Source organism: Vanessa cardui, chromosome 12 (assembly GCF_905220365.1).
Source record: "Vanessa cardui chromosome 12, ilVanCard2.1, whole genome shotgun sequence".
NCBI lineage: Eukaryota > Metazoa > Arthropoda > Insecta > Lepidoptera > Nymphalidae > Vanessa > Vanessa cardui.
The window spans coordinates 6,759,070-6,778,061 of record NC_061134.1 but is presented as its reverse complement, the minus strand read 5'-3'; the positions used below and the strand labels follow the sequence as shown (position 1 = coordinate 6,778,061).

Sequence of the window (18,992 nt, the reverse complement as noted above, 5' to 3'; positions counted from 1 at the left end):
GTAATAACGCTAGTTATTGATGGCGACGCCATAACGTATTAGTAATGGCGAACACATATCACAATATCAGAGTGCTGTCATAGGTATTTACGTTTCATGATAGAAACGACTACGACGCGACTACGAATGTCGTGAGAAGAAAATTTTCATATTCAGATATACTTTATTTGATAAATTGTATTACTGTAACTGAGGCTTGGAATTTCGTTTGTATCTCTAAGAATCTTATTATTGTTGAAATAAAATATAGTCTATTACTTCTGGATAAGGTAGCTCTCTTGTGGTGAAAGTATTATTAAAGTTTCAAGGTTTATCAATGATGAACATCTACATAATATTAATAACAAAGTATATTTATAAAAATATAATTTATTAGATATATATGACTAACAACCCTTCAATGTCTTTTCACGGGTCCATTTATGACTCTCTTTTACAACAAGCAATTTATTTTACGAGTTGAAAGAGATGTGTTTAAACAGTAACTTTGATAAACTTATTTTTTTAATATAGTGAATGTGACGATTTGATTTTATATTGATATATCTGTGCCATAATCTTAACGTTACTCTACAGATCTTCTATTTTACAGATCGAGTGCGCTGTCTGTTATAATTTGACAGGATTAGTCGGAGGTTTTTTGCTATTTCCACAAATTTTTAGTACACTATAATACATATACATATGCTGTTCTATACATTCTCCTATTAACATTCAAAAATGGATATCTTCTTCATACTTTTAAATCAAATCTCTTAATAATGTATACATTATTATCTAATCCTTTTAGTATAAAAAACTTCAGAGGAAATATTTTTTTTCATCACTTTAACTTGTCAAAAGTTTGATAATTTTTGCAATACATTTTAATTCAATCATTGTTATTGATAACTAAATACGGTCACATTTTTTTGTATTTAAAAAAAGTTTGTCTCACATTTAGCATACAAGAAAGTTTTCTGCGAGTGGAGTCGTGAAGCAAAACCATCCTTTTCCTATTGTTTGCTATCTTATCTCAGCAACTGAACGAAACTGAACCGGTTGTACTAAAATACCTCACAGATACAGCCTTAAAATTTAACATGGATTTGCGGGAAGAAGTTAATATATGTCACAATATATCAATTACCATGTTTATAAAATTTAAGAAGACAATAATCCTTCATGATCATCATATATGGCACATTTATTTACCCGTTCGCTTCTGAACCAAAACATGTTATTTTAATTACAAATATTTTCCTCGTTATAATCTACATACATTAAATACATATTTAACTAATTTTATTTGTAATCATGATTACAAATACACGTCATTTGACTTTTAGAAACTATTTAACTCGTTTAGATATATGTAGGTAGTAAGTAATGAACTGTATTTCAACTAATTTCGAATAAATATTGGATAATTTGATTTTAAAATCTGCTGAGATGATAAAATTATTAAAATGATAATCATATATGAAAATCAATCGGCTTGGGAGATATCTATCAAATAGTTAACTTTGTTTTGTTTACATTTTTTTGGGCAAAAATGTCTTAGAAATTTAATTATAACTAGTGTTACTGAATGCCAGGAAGGTAAAGGCAAGTATTCGACTTTATTTAAAATGAGCATGTATTCTCAAATATATTTTTAAGTGTAATATTTTAAACTTAAGTCAGCTGATTTTGTTTTCATTCACATGCCGCATTTTGCACTTAAAGCCGTGTAATAAAGTGGTTCCGTCGATTACACGGAAAGAAACGTCAGATCATTGGCATTCACGTACGCAAAGATAATTTGGAGCAGGTTGGTCCTGTATTGAAGGCTGTGCGTGCGCCGAAACTGTATCACAGCAAAGTTGTGGTAGGTCAGCGATCGGGCGCGCGCCTGCATTCCGCCGGGCCGCGGCTCCGACGCCCACTAAATATAGACTGGCCGCCTGAGTGAACGAACTGACCGCCGAACGACGGATAAAATCGCATGCACTTTGACAATGCTGCTTCACAGACGGTGTAAATGTGCTGTCAAATATTTATAGACACAAAGAAATACACTGCCAAGTGAAAACGTGCTATCTGGAATAAGTCGCAAAAAAATGTACGTCACAATTCAATGTTACTTCAATGTACTTTTAGCTTTATGGTTTCTTTAAAAAAAACTCAAAAAATATATCTTATTTCGTATTCACAATGTCACTCGTGCGATAAATTCGCAACTAACGCCTGTAACGGTCATTTATTTCACACGCGTTTAAAATACCAAATAGCTGACATGAATGTACCGTTTCGCAAAAATAATCAAGTCTATTAACGAAAAATCGCATGTTTCCGCTAATGCATATGGTATACATAAATAAAAATGTAAATAGCAAATGCTGTCTGACGGCGAGACATGGTCGGCGAGAGCGCATTTATTTGCTTATCGGACCCATAAATGCGCTAACCGTATACGATAACGGAACAATGAGTGTACGCCGGCCCGATACCTACGACATTAGTGTACAGTGTACACTGAGATATGCTTATCTCCTAGTGTCAATACTCTTTTGTATCCAAGATATGGTAGTCTATTTGCTCTAATGCGCCGGACGCATTCTTCGCCGCTGAATAACTTCCAACAATGGCTTGACCCATTAGCTACTTATTTCGGGATGTACAATTCAACGACAAGGAAAGATTTAGTCTTTTTTTGTGTAAATAATTCTTAATATAATTTTATATTACTGAACTAGGATCATTGCAATATTTTCAATAGCATAAATTTAAAAACAAACTGTTTTAGTTACAAACAAGTGCTTGGCAAAACTATTTTTGTAACCTGTGATTGTAACTTCACTGTTTTGATAAGATAAGTATTCTGAAACATAATTATTATAACATACAGATTGTTATTGCAAACAGTTATTAGTTATTATATCAGTATATTTGGTAAAAATTGACTTTTGACCTTTGTCATTTTATTGTTTGCGTGACGCACTTACTACCCAATTAGAATTAGAATATATCACTAATGATAAAAGTTTATCTTTTAGTAAAAATAAGATAATACCATTACGTATACATTAGAGAATTTAAAATATTCTCTTGATTATATTTGATTTCATATAATAGCTAATTTTATATATAATATTTTATATTTAATTTATCATGGTTTTCTAAGAATCATATTAAAAACGATTGCAATTTTCGTGACAGATAGTTATATATTAAAAATATTTATAACACTAATGTTAAAACTTTTTATACCGAAACGCTTCTTATATCGCATGTATTTATGAGTTGATCACGCGATTGTACCGGAACAGAGTAAGAGGCTACTTCCGCCAAGGAATAATTTACGACCAATTATGAAGGTACAAAATCATTATTTTGTTGACCGTTATTATGACATGTTTGTTCTACTAAATGCAATATGGATCTTTAATATATATTATAGTTTATTTTATGATTTATTTATATGTCTAGATAATGTCATAAACATTTTTGCAATTTTAGAAAGCTTTCGTTGACTCGTGGCTACCATTGTATGTTATCAGTGCGACCTTCGCAAGAGCATATTGATAAGAGATAACAAGAAACTGATCGACACTGATGTAAAACATGAAAAAAATATTTTTTTTGGTATGTCTTTGCTACATTATCGAATGTTGATTACTCATTTATTGAGATTCTGCAGTGATTATAATATTATATCATGTTTTTTAAATTTTGCTAATTCGAAACAATATCTTGTGTATCATAACATAAACTATGTTAATAACAGATAGAGCCGCCGGCCGTAGCGCCGAAGGCATGAATTTTGCGCAAGAGTGTGAGCCGACAACCGACGGAAAGTCAGCTGGTACTGACTGACGGCCGAGAGTGGTACGGGAGGGGACTGACTGCAAATTGACGTTAAGTAGCTCCTTCACTGCCACATATTTTAAGCCGAACGGCGATGTTTTGCTTTCAGGGGCTCGAATTCACACGACGTATCATTTTCCGATTCATAACACAATGATTTTCCATCGACCAGCGAGCGCTTAGTGCATATCACGTAAGCGATATTTATTATACAGCGATTCGCGAAAAAACTTGACGACTGAAAAATCAAAGCGAATCCATTCAAAAACCAAACAATCCATAAAATTGGTCGTATTTTCTCGTATGGCAAAATTATGCGAGCTCGAAATAGACACGAAAAGTGGTTTTGGGCGCGTGCATGCACTGATCGATCGCACTCACCGTGCGTTCGCAGGCCTTCGTAGGCACGCCGGTCAGCTGAGCCGTCGGCTGCGGCGTACGAGTTGTCGAATTCACTTGCAACGCAATGTGCACCGTCTGCAACTCCTGCTACAGCTGATAAGCTGCCAAGTAGCACTGGATGCGGATCCGGGTGCACTGCACGTGGCTCGATCGGGCTCCGGCCTCAGATCACGGGAGGGCACACACACACGGACTGAATGCGTCAAGCGTAGACTATATATGCATCGCGGCTCTCGCGTACTAGCAGCGAGAGTGTCGGCGAGCGACTGAGTGCCGGCGTAGAGCGCGGGGGCCGCCGCCGGCACCCGCGCCGCCCCTCGCCGCCCACTTCCTCCGATGAATGACAATAATGGAAGACGTTCAACTCGCCCGCAAACCGAATAATATGAATCATTGCATTAGGGTGCAGCCCCGCCCGAGTCCGGCCCGCAAAACTCAGCTCGCGCCTCGCCTTCGTAAATATTCATGGAGGGCCAAGGTATTGCACTGTAACGCTCACAGTCGTCGCACGCTCATAGACCTGCGGTACACATTTCGTAGCGATTGCAATCTAGAACACATAGAAATGTCGCAGTTGGCCGCTATGCGGGTAATTCCGAGTGCTCGGACTGTAGGTAGTCGCAATTAGCAGGTTCACATGGCAGACGGCGCGCGGCGGCTGCTGCGGCGCGCTTGCGACGCCACTAATCTTATCTGCGCTAATCTAATCCGGCGCGACGCCCTCTCTTGTGTTTTCTTCCAATTGTGTCCACTCAAGGTAAATTAAAGGTTTTCTCTCGGGAATTCCTAGAAGACTTAGACTTTGTTGCTCTATTACAGATTATAATTAGTTATCATAGGGACGTACGATGAAAAACATTTACTTTTAACTTCTAGTCTGTCTTGCAAATCTGACTTGAAAAAACAATGTCTAGACTTACTAAGACATAACGTCAAATATGTGCTTAAATTTTAGCACAAAACAAATAGCCGTAATGTGTTTGGACGTCTAATAAAAGAGACATTATAAAACTCGTTTTAAAGAGAGCATAGCAGGATTGTATTTTGCATGCTTGTTAAATTTTGCTATTGCGTTATGTTCGTAATAATGAATTACTGACTATATTAGAAACAATTCATCGGTCATCTATAAATAACTTGTCCGGTTTATAAAAATAAATCTCGTATAAATTAAGGAACCATCCCATCGCAAATAACGTACATAAATAATTATATTAATTCCTCGAATTTTTTAGGCAATTATTTACATCGTTTTTGTCGTGGTGGGATGAGTTCATAAATAATTGCATTATAACAATTGATGATTATACGACCTATCTGCCTTAATAATAGGCTAACATATAATGCTTGAAGATTTATGGTTTTCCACGCAAACCTTCGCGAAGAATTGGACATTAAGAACAGCGTCCCGGGTCGCTGTCGCGAAGCGTCGAGCTTTATTTTATTTTGTCCGATCCTTAAAGTTCATCTCGTCTAGACCGGTTCACCCACGCCCATGCCTCGCACAGATTTCTGCATCTTGCAACCGACCCGCCATACAAGTTACTTTATTTCCCTTTTTATCCTTTTGCAAAACGCCGTGATATTGCCCTCCATCGCTTTAATAGTGAAACGATTTACCGCAAAAAATCATATTAAAATTATCCTTGTAGAGATGTAACGCAATTGCAAATGTCTGGTTATTCGCTTCGTTGCTTTGAATTATGAACCGAGTAACAAATATAATAAAAATAATTAAATAAATAAAATAATTTCAGACTGGTGAGTAAATGCAAAAATGTCACCCACTTTTTTATTTTATGAAGTATTACATGATGTTTATCTTTAATATTTGACACAATTCGGAATACATTTAAGTATTTATTTTATTGAAATAAGTTTAACTTTATCAATTGATATTAATTTAAATCAAATTCCGTCGTTCTTACGAATGAATAGTTTCCCAGAAACATCCATTAATATAAAATGTCATTCAAGTGTCAACATTGTAAGTGGAGGCGATCATAAAAACTATATGACTTCGCTTTCCAACGAAGACATTTTCACACTTAAAATGTCTTAAGATTCTATACATAAATTACCTCTTTATCGCGAAACGTATAAAATATTTTATTAAATTAATTAATTCATGAAACAGATCGACAGACTAGATCACCTAATAATATATTTACAAATAGGATATAATTTTGTATATTAGGTGAAAAATATCCTAAGTGTATTGATTTAATTTCACACACAATAATACTTTTCGAATCATTACTAATCGTTACGTATTTATAAGATTAATTACAATTGTAATCTGTAACCAGTATCAATTAGGCATTTAATGAATTAATCATTAATAATTAGAAATATAATTAATGAATAAAAATCTTAAGAATGAACATGGTACTTACATAAAGCACTAGTATTACAAAGGACATCAATTGCCAGTATGCAGGTAGCGGATAGCGGGTAGCGACAATGTAACTCATTATAATCCGGACAAGAATGGCGCTTTGTAGCCCAGCGTATGGCGAGGTTAAATATCTAATGCCTTTGTATGCCCACATAATGTTTCATGAGCGGCGGTTATGTGCGATATTGCATAGGAAATTTAGCCCTAAATTGCTAAATGAAATTGCAGTCTACACGAATTAATTTTCGAACATTGTAGGTACCTATTAATTAAATTGTACTGCTTTTTTATAGTATATTTTGATATGTAATATTATTTTTATTTTTACTATTATTGTAGCAAAAAAGGAAAGCCCTTTCTATTTCTTACTGTTGTATAGAAACCTTTTCGAAAATGAGAAGCCTTTGACCATGTTCTACCATGCTGGTCCAGTATGAGTTGATGAACATCTATAATATGATTTTTATAAAAGCAGATTTCACCACGATGCTCTACTTCTCCGACAAACCACGATATAAGTTATAAGCTTAAACTAAATATATGAGAACGCATTTGAGTAATTATAAATTATGTATTCTATACTTTTTCAAGTTGAAAATATAATAAATATTTTGTAATAAGAGTTAATAAATATTTCTTTTAAGTGATGAAACGCATTAAACTGAAAAAAATCTACCATTTTACAGTAAGAATATAAACGGAGTGATTATAATCAAAATGAAATTCATTAAGATGACCGCGGTGTTCCGTGGTAGTTCCACAGACTCTAGTTAATTAAGCTCTCGTTCTGATTCACGATTACCATCATAATGAGCATAATATAATATATTTTATTAAATGCACTGTTTTTACCGTTTCCGAGATTTTTATTGATGGCTGTTTTGAGTTAGAGTCTCGTCAGTAATTAAATACAGCACTGGCTCCGGGCTATTAAGTCGATTTGTATGCGTGTGTCTTTAGTAACATGCCTAATCTATAATAACAGTCGGAACTAATTAATACTTTTACTAATTACCTTGAAGAACAAATGACACTTTCAAACACTGTATAAATTATTAATTTGAATATAAATCTTTATTTAATATAAAAATATTTTTGGTAGCGAGTTTTTTTTTATTATTGATATTTTAAATTCACAAAGTAAGTATATATCAATGAAGTCAAATAAGAATCTTCGTCCCTAAAACCGACCAATTGTTATTAATAATCTGTTGAAACAATGTAGATTATTACTATTATATTGTTTAAATGCAGCACGTTTAACGTTTTTCATTATAAGATAGGGATCTGTTGCATTACGGAATCATTCATCAAGGCCCGTAGCGTGTCGCTGACATACCGCTCATTTCTCAAATCTTATTAACAAGTTACAGTATTATCAAATGATAGCACTACTTGGCAAGTGTATGCACAGATAATCGCACATGGATTATAATTAATAAGTTTATATAAGTATATATAAAATTTGTTGAAGATTTAAATACGTTTTGATTCATTCAATCGTTCATTCATTCAACGATTACAATAAGAAATTACGTCACAAATTGTTTATTTTTTATTTACAAAACATTTTACAGTTAAAGTGTAACGGTGGATTCATGGAAAGAAAAATGATTTAAATTTTCGTTGGGTGATAACAAAACCACGAAATTGGATTCTGCGATATTATCTGCAGTTGCTAGTGACAGGCGGTCCGGTTTAGATCTCCGCGGTTTTTGCCTTCATTCTCATACAACCGCCGCATGTCACATCCAATGCCCGAAAAATAATACAGATGCTTCTATTTATAGAACACTGACCCTTTTCAATAACATTACATATTATTAGTATGTTCATTTACATGGAACCCGAATGACACATATACCTTGTATTACATATCGACCCTAACAAATTTCAGTCAAACCTTTAGAATTATTAAGCATAATATTAGCTAGTACAGTTAGATCTGTTTTAACGATAATATAGCGTTTCCGGCAATTTTATTGATCCATTTACTTAACCCTACCTTCCGTTTTGCGTAACGTTTTCTGACCACGTTAAATCAACTACGTATTTACCGAACAGTTTCACAAACACACATATCCACTAAGCGAAGTGCCTCTGTAAAAATGTACTTTTCAGAATTCTCGTAAATCTTTATAAAACTGAAGGAATAACGTCGGTTGTATGACTTTTTGAATCATTGAAATCGTTACGCTAAATCTGAAACCATTTGTCAGATGTCACACGTTCTGCGTATTTACAAAATAATGATATGTATCGTCGTTACATATATACATTATACATATAACGTTACCTTAAAGTTATATTCATATGCAATCTAAATTTTGTGAGATGTATTGATACAGACTATAAAATAACCATTTAATTTAGCTGTAAATTGATAGTTTAAAAGTACAAGCATAAAAGCTCAACTGAATAAAGTATATTTGAATATTAATTTTATGAATCAGCTTATTGACAAATTAATTTATAAAATTAATGTGATTTGTATGTGTAATAAATTTAACACTTAATTATTTTTATAGAGTGATAGAGCTTACAAGCTCGTTTAGGTGTCAATTAATCATTACGTCTCCTAGCAGTAATGCTTATATATGCAATAGTTACACTGGCTCACTTAACAATATTTGAGTGAGCAAGTGTAACTACAGGAACAACAGACATAAACATCGTAGTTCCCTAGGTTAGTGGAGATTACTTATTTCGCTAATTCACCACTATACCTAACTACCAATTATAAATAAATAAATAAATGTATCGTTTATTTTTGTTTCTCAGAAGCATTTGTAATCACAGTAATTTAGATGTTTAAAATAGATAATGATGATATCATTTTATCATTAACCGACAAGTTCGTCGGCTATCCAATCCAGTGTATTATCTTGATTGCATGTTACTAAAGTAACAATCAATGGCATACAAAACGAAATAACAGTGTAACATTAACCCTTTATAAAAGCGTAGGCTTGCTGTCATAAGACTCTAATAACGGTATCAAACCCTTTCATTAAAAAATATATTAATCGTATACATACAACAATATAACATACAAATTCATGTTTAATATTATATGAGAACGCTTTATAATATGGTAAACAATATTTCTGAATACACTTGTAGAATCATTATACGATTTAATTAGCGAATTCAGGAGGGGGGGGAGCCTTAGGAGTTCAATCCCTCCCACAAAACACCTGAATTCTTCCGTGAAAAATCTTATTATTGTAATTAAATATAATTATGAAATATTTAGCATTGAGGTAGTGTGTTTAAACTTTTAACATAATATGCTGAAACCTCATCAGGGTCAAGACCAGAGGTATCCTCCAATCTATTTTTAGAGTTTGATCAAATCCAATACCAGAAGTCTGTTCTGTTCTTGCTGTTCCAATGCGGGATGGTTAATTCACATATGGCAGAATTTCATTCGATACATTACTCACGATGTTTAACTTACTAAGCACACGACGACTCAGTTTGATTTTCCCGGACTCAAACCCGCAAACTACAACTTAGATTGATGAGTTCTATTCACTATGCCTTTCTTTCATAGGTCAAGGATGAAGGTAAGGAAAAATATAATTAAATACCTTTAAAAGTAATCAAGAAACATTATAGTTTAAATTACAACATACTCCGTAATATATCTATCATATAAATATATGAAAGATGAGAGAAAGAATCCATACAGTTCAGTAGTCATATAATAAAAATGGAGTGTCTGTTTGTAATATTAAAATAGCCCTAAATATTATACACGCTACATATACCACAATAATTTTTTTTACAATTTTTGCCGGTCGGTCTGTCTGTCTGTTTGTTCCGGCTAATCTCTGGAACGACTGGACCGATTTTAACGGGACTTTCACTGGCAGATAACTGATATAATAGGGAATAACTTAGGCTATAATATTATTATTTTTTTGTTAAATTCAAAAGCGTACAAGGTCGCGGACACAACTATTTAAAAACTAAAAGTAATCGTATTGTAATTATCCAGATTAAGCTTCTCTGATGCATAAGTGAAGTCATATTCAATATTGTAGAGGAAAAGTTGATGTGTACGATGTGATAATAAAATATTCATTAAATTTACAACGCTCCTCCTAAACCCACTAACTATATGTAAGTGAGAGATAAACTAAAACTAGTAGACTAGATTGTAGGCACTGAAGCCAGCTTATATTATCCTTGTTTCAAACTTAGAATAAGATAAATATATTTATACGCCGACTTATACGTCTAAATGCCTTGACAGATAATCATTGAGAAATTTTATCTTAAATATGTTCACAGATATCAACACTCCTGTATTAACTTTAATTGAATATTTATCAATTGAATAGTTGTGTCGTGTAAACGAATATTTGCGTGTGATAGTGTGCGTGTGTTTGATACATACAAGAAAATGTTATTAAGCTATGATATTGCATTATTATTGTATAAATCTATTCTCTCAAAGGCGCGCCCCTCCTCGTTCAATTATTATCGCCCTGCATTAGTATGAGTGTGTGTCACTCGTACTTACAACATAGTGTGCGTTAGACTAACAAGAGCAAGGAAAGCAAAAAAATACCAAAAAGATTATATTATAATGAAGTATGGAGGGGCGCGCCTTCGCGGGTGAATAGATCAATACTTGTAATTATAGCTAAGTATAATAGTCATTTTTATATTTCAGCTTATTTTAACTTTATTATTCTGAGGATTATTGATTTCATATAAAATGTAAGTATGATCTGCACTAAGAACTCAGGATCGGCTCTCGATTAAGGAACTTAACGATGGACGGCTTACATTCGAAATATTGAATACATACAAAAGCTTGTTGTAAAAAAGTCATAATATTATTAATTTGTTAACATGAAATTTAAATTCACGCTTGCCACAGAACTAGTCTCAACTTTAAGAGGGTGGAACTGTAAATTGGGTAATACTTTAATAAGTAGCTGCTTAAATCAAAATATTGTATGCGAAAATCTTCTCCGAAACATTCTATTCCTTCTGGCGTTATTATCACGTATATTCGTTTAATATTCTTACCATTTAAGAGTATAGATAATATCAAATTAAACTCTACTGTGGTGTTATTAAATATTTCAATTCGAAACATGTTTCCACATCTTAATAATAATTATTAAATGGAACTAACTTAGCCGACTCACAACTATATAAACGCTCAACTCACAACGCCGTCTCCGTAACAACAACCTCAAGGAATAGTTTATGGACTTCCCTGTTGACTAAGAAGATTAAATTGTATAAATAAACGTTATACGATCATTCCATGTTATAAGTTTATAAGAACCACTACGAACACTTTCTTGGCTATCTCACTACGCCTCGAAGATAATTTGATTAAAATGTTACTTCAACTTTAAGATTGCTTTAAGTAACAAGCGAAAGAAGAAAGTATAGGCATAATTAGATGACTCTTAAATAGGAGTTATAATACTATATTATTGAGGGCTTAGAAATACTTCATTATATGTATTGATGATATTATATAGCAACCATTAAACATACTACATGATGTAGGTACAGATAGATAATACATGTATACTGTACATTAATATACTATATACTGAAAGCCTCTAGTATTTGCATAGATTACCCTCGATTACAATTAAGATTTATATTCTAAAAACAAACGCGCTCTTTGTGGTTTGGTTAAAAATAGAAGCTTGTCCCTTTAGTATCATTTGATTGAGTGACATACAATTAAGAAAAAGACCGTTTTTTAATCTTGTTTTATTAATACTCCACCCTTGAGGGTATTAATTTCCGTCAAATCTGTTATCTGTTGTTTTTCGTTCAGAATATTTACCTCTCATAACGATAGAACGTAAAAAATAAAGAGTTTTTATTTCTATCTATATTCATACGTATACAACGTATGTATATAAATGTTTCCCTGAATATGGGATGTGGAAAATTGGTCAGTAACTAACGATCTTGACCACCTATATCTTGACAAACAAGAAATGTGATACTGTTACATTCGTAGAATTGTTTCAAGCGGCATAGAACACGAGAAGCCATCAGAAATTTAAATAATAAAATGTCAAATATATGATGACTACATATATTTCGAAATATTTTCTATTAAATATAATGTTTAATAATTTTAAAACAAACGATTTGTTAACTTTATTTTTATAATTTTTTTAATACGTAATTGTATAAATATAATCAGACCCGAGTAAGCACCACTGAGATGTGTTTATTGTGGAGGTAAAATATTTATTCCATTGAAATTCGTTACATACAATATTCTCCCCAACTGGTTACAGCCTAGAAGTGAAAAACTCAGACTGTTACATTTAAAATTGACAAAACTGACTCAAGATTAATAAATATACTATGTGATATATTTAAAATGTTTTGTGATTAATAGACGTCACATGACGTCAACAAAACAAACCATACCATCTCGTTACAACATCGATTCAGCATTATTACACGAAGGAACATCGTTTTTGTGCGATTATCAAGAGGTACTAAGCTGCGTACAACAATCAAACTGTAATTTCAAGTCGCATACCGAGGTGAAAAGAGGCGAGGTAAATGAAGTAGGATTTCTTAGAAGCGTTGTTGTACGCGGTCGCCGTAGCGGTACCGGAACGGAATTCCACTTCTGATGGATATGTGTTACGTATGTATACGTACATTGTTTATTACTTTTTTTTATTATATATTCTATTTTCGCAATGATTAGAAAATGTAACGATAACCTATTTAGTAATAAATATAATTAAACTTACTATTATTGATTTTTCATAAGACAAAATTTATAGTGTCAAATAATATAATAAATATAGTAATTTCAAATATAAATTATTTAAAATTATATTTAAGATCAAATATATATTAATAAAAAGCAGTTAATTTTGCTCTCGTTGACAGAAAAAGTTTGTTGAACAAATAAGAGATTTCGTATAAATATCTATTTTATGGTACTATACGAATAATTGTGCTTATATAGACTATTATTTATTAAATTTTTTATTCGGTTTAATTAAATTAATAAAACATATATAGTTTAAGATTAGTGCCTTCATTACGATTTTATTACAATTTGATTATAATTTCAGTAACTAAATTGTTATAAAAGCATTATTCTATAGTATATTAAATAAGATCTGATAAGACGTGTATTACTGCAACTAGCAATGATTGCTTTAAAGATAAAATGTTTAAGCAATGTAATTAAGTTATAATGACTATCAGGCATTGATACTGAACTATTATATTATATATTTCTTAAATTATAAGCATTTTGTTCAATAAAACAGACTACTTACATGTTTTTATGCAATAAAAACCATCATAAACATTCCTTTGATTATATTTCATTCATCAGCTTTTAGTAGATGTTAATTGTATGTTAATAACTTATAAAATATTATTATTTATTTTATTAATCCATTTAATAGGTAATAATCAGAGCCGATATGGTCTAGTGTAACCGATGATTGTGGGCTCAAACCCAGGCAAGCGCCGCTGAGTTATCATATGCTTAACTTTTGTTTATAATTCATCTCGTACTCGGCGGTAATGGAAAACATCTCGAGGATACCTGCATGTGTCTAATTTTATTAAAATTCTGCCACATATGTAACCAACACGAAATAAGATCCACACCTCCTCAAATGGAAAAGCCCTAGTACAGCTGTGGGAAATATACAGGCTGTTACTTTGAATAATCAATGTACCTATATACAGTTTAAAACAAACATTTAACTCATTTTATAATACAATACATAAGAACTAACATTAATTTTAAAAATAAAACAATTCCAATTATTTACAGGAAATCGTATAAGTTTTTTAATCAGCTTTGTGGTTGTTTGAATGAAATGTCTTCCTGTTTTATATCTCAATAAAAAGTGGAATAATGTTGTTATGTATTCCTAGCATCAGACTACAGTGTGTCATTTCATAAATAGATGTTATCTGTCCCTACGGATAGTCTACTTTTAGTTCTTGGTTCTCGGAATCTTACAGATTAAGGTATAAAATTGAGATTATGTTATAAGGAAAAGATACAAAAATAGCATCTGTATTATAACCTATTATTCTATTCTTCTTTAAGGTATTAAAATGTATTTTGTCATCCGTACATGTCGTCCATACATTTTTAAAAATATATGTTTTGATCAAATAAAATAATAATATCTTAAATCATCTCATCAGTATTCATGATGTCTCGTGAATCAATCTAACAATCCTTAGAATAATTTCATTTTGATTTCAAGGGGACAAAAAAACGGACATAAATAATAATTATTATATTAGTCTCAAAGATCGTATTATATCTTATTCTACCTGTTTTTTTATAACCTACCATTTTAGAAACATAAAAATAAACAATCACATCGAAATTATGACATAACTTTTTAAAAGCATTGTATAAACCAGTAGTAGTTTAATAAGGAAGAAAAATGCAAATCCGATCAATCTTTGTGTCTTTTGCATCCCACGTGACACGGGCGAAATAATTAATCTGTGCCCTCAGATTATAAAACAAAAGAAAAGCGGCACGCGCGGAACATTATTATAAGAAAAGTAAATGCAAAATTAAATACATTGGAAATATGAAATGTGTCTCTTAAGTGTCAAGTTAATTACTAACATTTAAATAAAAGTGTATATGCCTTTTTGTTTCATGTAATTGCATGTTTTAATACAAATCTTTTAATTTCTAATATGTGTCACACCTCAATATTCTCCTACATTATCCCCATGTACAGAATTGAATTTGAAAATTTTGAATTGTTTAATGTATTATTAGTAATTATTAAGTGACGAGATTGAACTAAAAATATTTATCACATTAAATGTTTTCTGAATTAGGTAACCGTACTTAAATGTAAAACTATATTTTGTATTACAAAAAAAAATTACTGTATATATCGTGTAAAAAAGAGATATTCAAACGTAACTAAAATTTTTACTTTTAAAATGACCTGCATATCACAGCAGTCCACAGAGGCACGACCGTATCACAAAAAGTGCATACGCCGTAAGTTCATTAAGATTAACCCTGCCACCGACAAGGGCGGAAACGAAATTTAATCAGCCTTACACCATATTCATCATGAAAAACCGATTGCGAGCCGAGATTTGCTTAACGAATCCACCTACACGAATTTTTAATGACTCTCTCTTACTACTTTGCGTTATTTGAATTTTAATGCTTAGCAAAGACGTTAACGTGCAAATGTGTATTCACGTCATTTTTTAAAATGGCTAGTTTTTGGATATTAGGTTGACGAAATTTTATAGTTTCAGTCATAAAACTAATAATGTATATTTTTTATATAGTACTTTTTATATCATAAAGCTTGTGAGAAAAATCTGATTTTACGGCCAAACCATTAAATTGAATTTGCTAAAATTTGGTATGCTCGGTAAGCTTGAACCCTAATAAAGGTTTTACAAAGGCTACTTTTTATACCTGACATATAACGACCCATAAAATACGAGTAAAACCGCGGGATACAGCTAGTTAGCTAGACTTGAGAATTTTGTGTAACTTACTTCGACCTATGTGGGCATGATGACATTTAAAAGTCTACCTTGTAGCCATCAACATATATTTGTGAAGTTAGCTCCAAATATCGTTGAAATGAGCCCTTATCCTAACAGTACCCTCAAAGTTATTTCTTTTTGTTTTAATTTGCTTTGTTCCATATAATAAATATTAAAATTACGAACTATGGAAAATTGAAGTTCACTAACTTCAAAGTTGACTTAAAGAAAACATAAGAGGTTTCGAAACGATTAGAGTAATAGCTTGGTTATACACAACTTTGATTACTTTCCGGGATTTCGATTAGTACGTACTTTGCGGCCAGTCAACCGTCTCAACCCGTTACGTCAGTCAGTGGCTACATGCCACAATTAGATCACATGCGAGACTTGCGTTGCCTAGACTAGACTTCAATCCAAGATATGATTTAGTACCGTTAAAACTAGCTTTTTGCTCCGACTTCTATACTACATTCCGAGCGCTTTAGAGCTTACGATTTGCGATTTATTGGAATGTAAGTCAATAGTGTTAATAGAGTGGAAATGAGCAATATGTTTATGACGACTTGAATGCATCATTTATTTCTGTTATGTTTATATATATTACATAATATATGTATATAATATTTATATAAGTTAAGATAAATGGATCATCTGATTGTAAGTGGCGAATACCGCCCATCCTTCCGCCAACATCGTCATATATCATGAATCTTGGGTTATAAGATGTGTTCATTATGATTGTTACAAGGGCTCACTCATCCTTCAAACCAACGAAATGTAGCACGTCTTGTGTTTGGCAGTAGAGGATGTGATCTGCGAATGAGCAGTTTCCACGTTCACATACAAAGTTGTAGTGAGAAGTACATCAATTTCCTTTAAATAGTACAACTGAAAGTGGGGTTAGAATATTTTTACAAAGAACACTTCACCACAAAAACATTATTAACGGACACTTAACAATTCACTTTAGCAAGTCACTGATAAAGGGGATTTCTTGAAGTAATTTTATTTTTCACCCTTATTTACGTATTCTTAAGCATTCGAAGCCAATTAGCTCCGAGAGTTATACGAAAGCTAACAAAGAAGAAAAGTCTGAACAGACCAACCGCAGAAGTACAGCAAAAGATTCCGCCTTCAAGGGAATGCAAGCAAGTTGTTTGAAGGGAAACTTTAAATTGCATTTTAAATTTTGCTCGTTAAAATTACATTCGCATACAAACACCATCTTATTTAATTATATTCTCATACCCTCAAAGTGAAGTATTCGAAACATTCACCTCATTCTTGAATATAAAGTAATTACATTGCTCTTTGGATACTTTTCTGTAACCAACAAAAATGTAAAACAAATAATCGTATTACCGGTTTACATGTAAGATAAAATCGAAGACCAAAAATTATCTTTTAATATTCCATCATGATTTTTCATCTTGATTCCTGACAATTCATAAGGGTTACATGACTCGCTCTAGTTTGCAACACCTTTCCTAACACGCTGCAATGCCTCGAAAAAGTATTCGATATTTGGTTAATATTTGTTTCATTTGTACAAATACAACAAATACCTTCAAGAACCAGTCTATAGGTTTTAATTACATATCAAGGAATTAAATAGGGTTAATTTGTTGAAACTTTTAATAGTGCATCGATGTTACTTTGATTATTTAGTGACAAAATGGTGAGGAAACCTGCCATGAGGAAATGCCACGTGTATCAACTATCCCGCCTTTGCAGGATTAGCTGCAAACCGTCTCCTCTTTGGGGTAAAAGGCCCGAACACGAGAGGCAGTAGTAGTACATGTACAGGCTGTTTCTTTTATATATTATATGCAAGTTTTGCGGATAAATGTCATATTTGTCAAACACCGCGAAATGACTCCGCAAACACGCTTAGCCGAGCAAATCTGGTACCGAGATGCCGCCACAGAATCTTAAGATACGAATTTCAGTTACTATTGAATATATCTTACAGCCTCAAATTATCTTCCTGAATTACACAAAAACTATCCTAAACTCGATTAGAATTTATATTACATGCTTATTTCCTTATGTTCAGTATTATAATCCTTCAATATAAATATATCATAGATTTTAATGTTTACTTCACTAAAACTTGGATTTCAACAAGATAGAATATTTACTATGAGGCTAATTCAGGGCTGTTTGATATGTCCAGTCCAATATATATTTACTATATCATTTATAACTAAATAACGAGATAATAAATATCACTTAATTATATATTATAATAAATGTTTTGTTTTATCTGTTAAACTGTAATTCTATCCATAATGGTGTAATCCCCTTTTGGCCTTACTGTCATATTTCAATGTCTGTTGTAGTTAATTTATTGTCATAACGTCGTTATAATAAATGTGAATAATTAAAATACATACAGTACTAGCTAACCGGCCCGGCTTCACACGAAAAGGGCCTGTATATAACTCTTCGATTGAAAAATCCACATACAAAGAAAAAATATCGTTTTATTCCGGCCGGAAAATCTGAAATTCTCGGCTTTTCTCTACTTTAATATCCATGTATTAAACCTCAGTTGTGTAACTTTATCTATAGATGAAAACTGCATTATACTCCGTTGCGTAGTTTAAAAGATTTAAGCGTACAGACGACGGGACCCGACTTTATTTTATACTATGAGTATTCGTGTTTGTTTAGGACAGATACAACCACTACTCTTTTTATTTTAACATTTCATTATCTTAACTAAGACATGTAAGACATGTATCGATAACAAAATAAAAATTACAACAAATTTACATTCCATAGAATATTTCCATTTAACTAACGAGCATACAAAAACATT

General features: G+C 32.2%; 1 protein-coding gene across 5 annotated transcripts in view; it reads right to left on the bottom strand.

Moving 5' to 3' along the window:
- LOC124534389 (protein alan shepard) overlaps positions 1-18,992 on the bottom strand; it is a 135,694-nt gene that overhangs the window by 75,260 nt on the left and 41,442 nt on the right. Inside the window, exon 1 of one of the 5 annotated variants that reach the window (XM_047110241.1) lies at positions 4,210-4,525. The exons of the other annotated variants lie outside the window; for them this stretch is intronic. The gene's annotated coding sequence lies outside the window, so the exon portion shown is untranslated. Of the gene's footprint in view, positions 1-4,209; positions 4,526-18,992 lie in introns of those variants that run through there. 5 annotated transcript variants of the gene reach the window in all.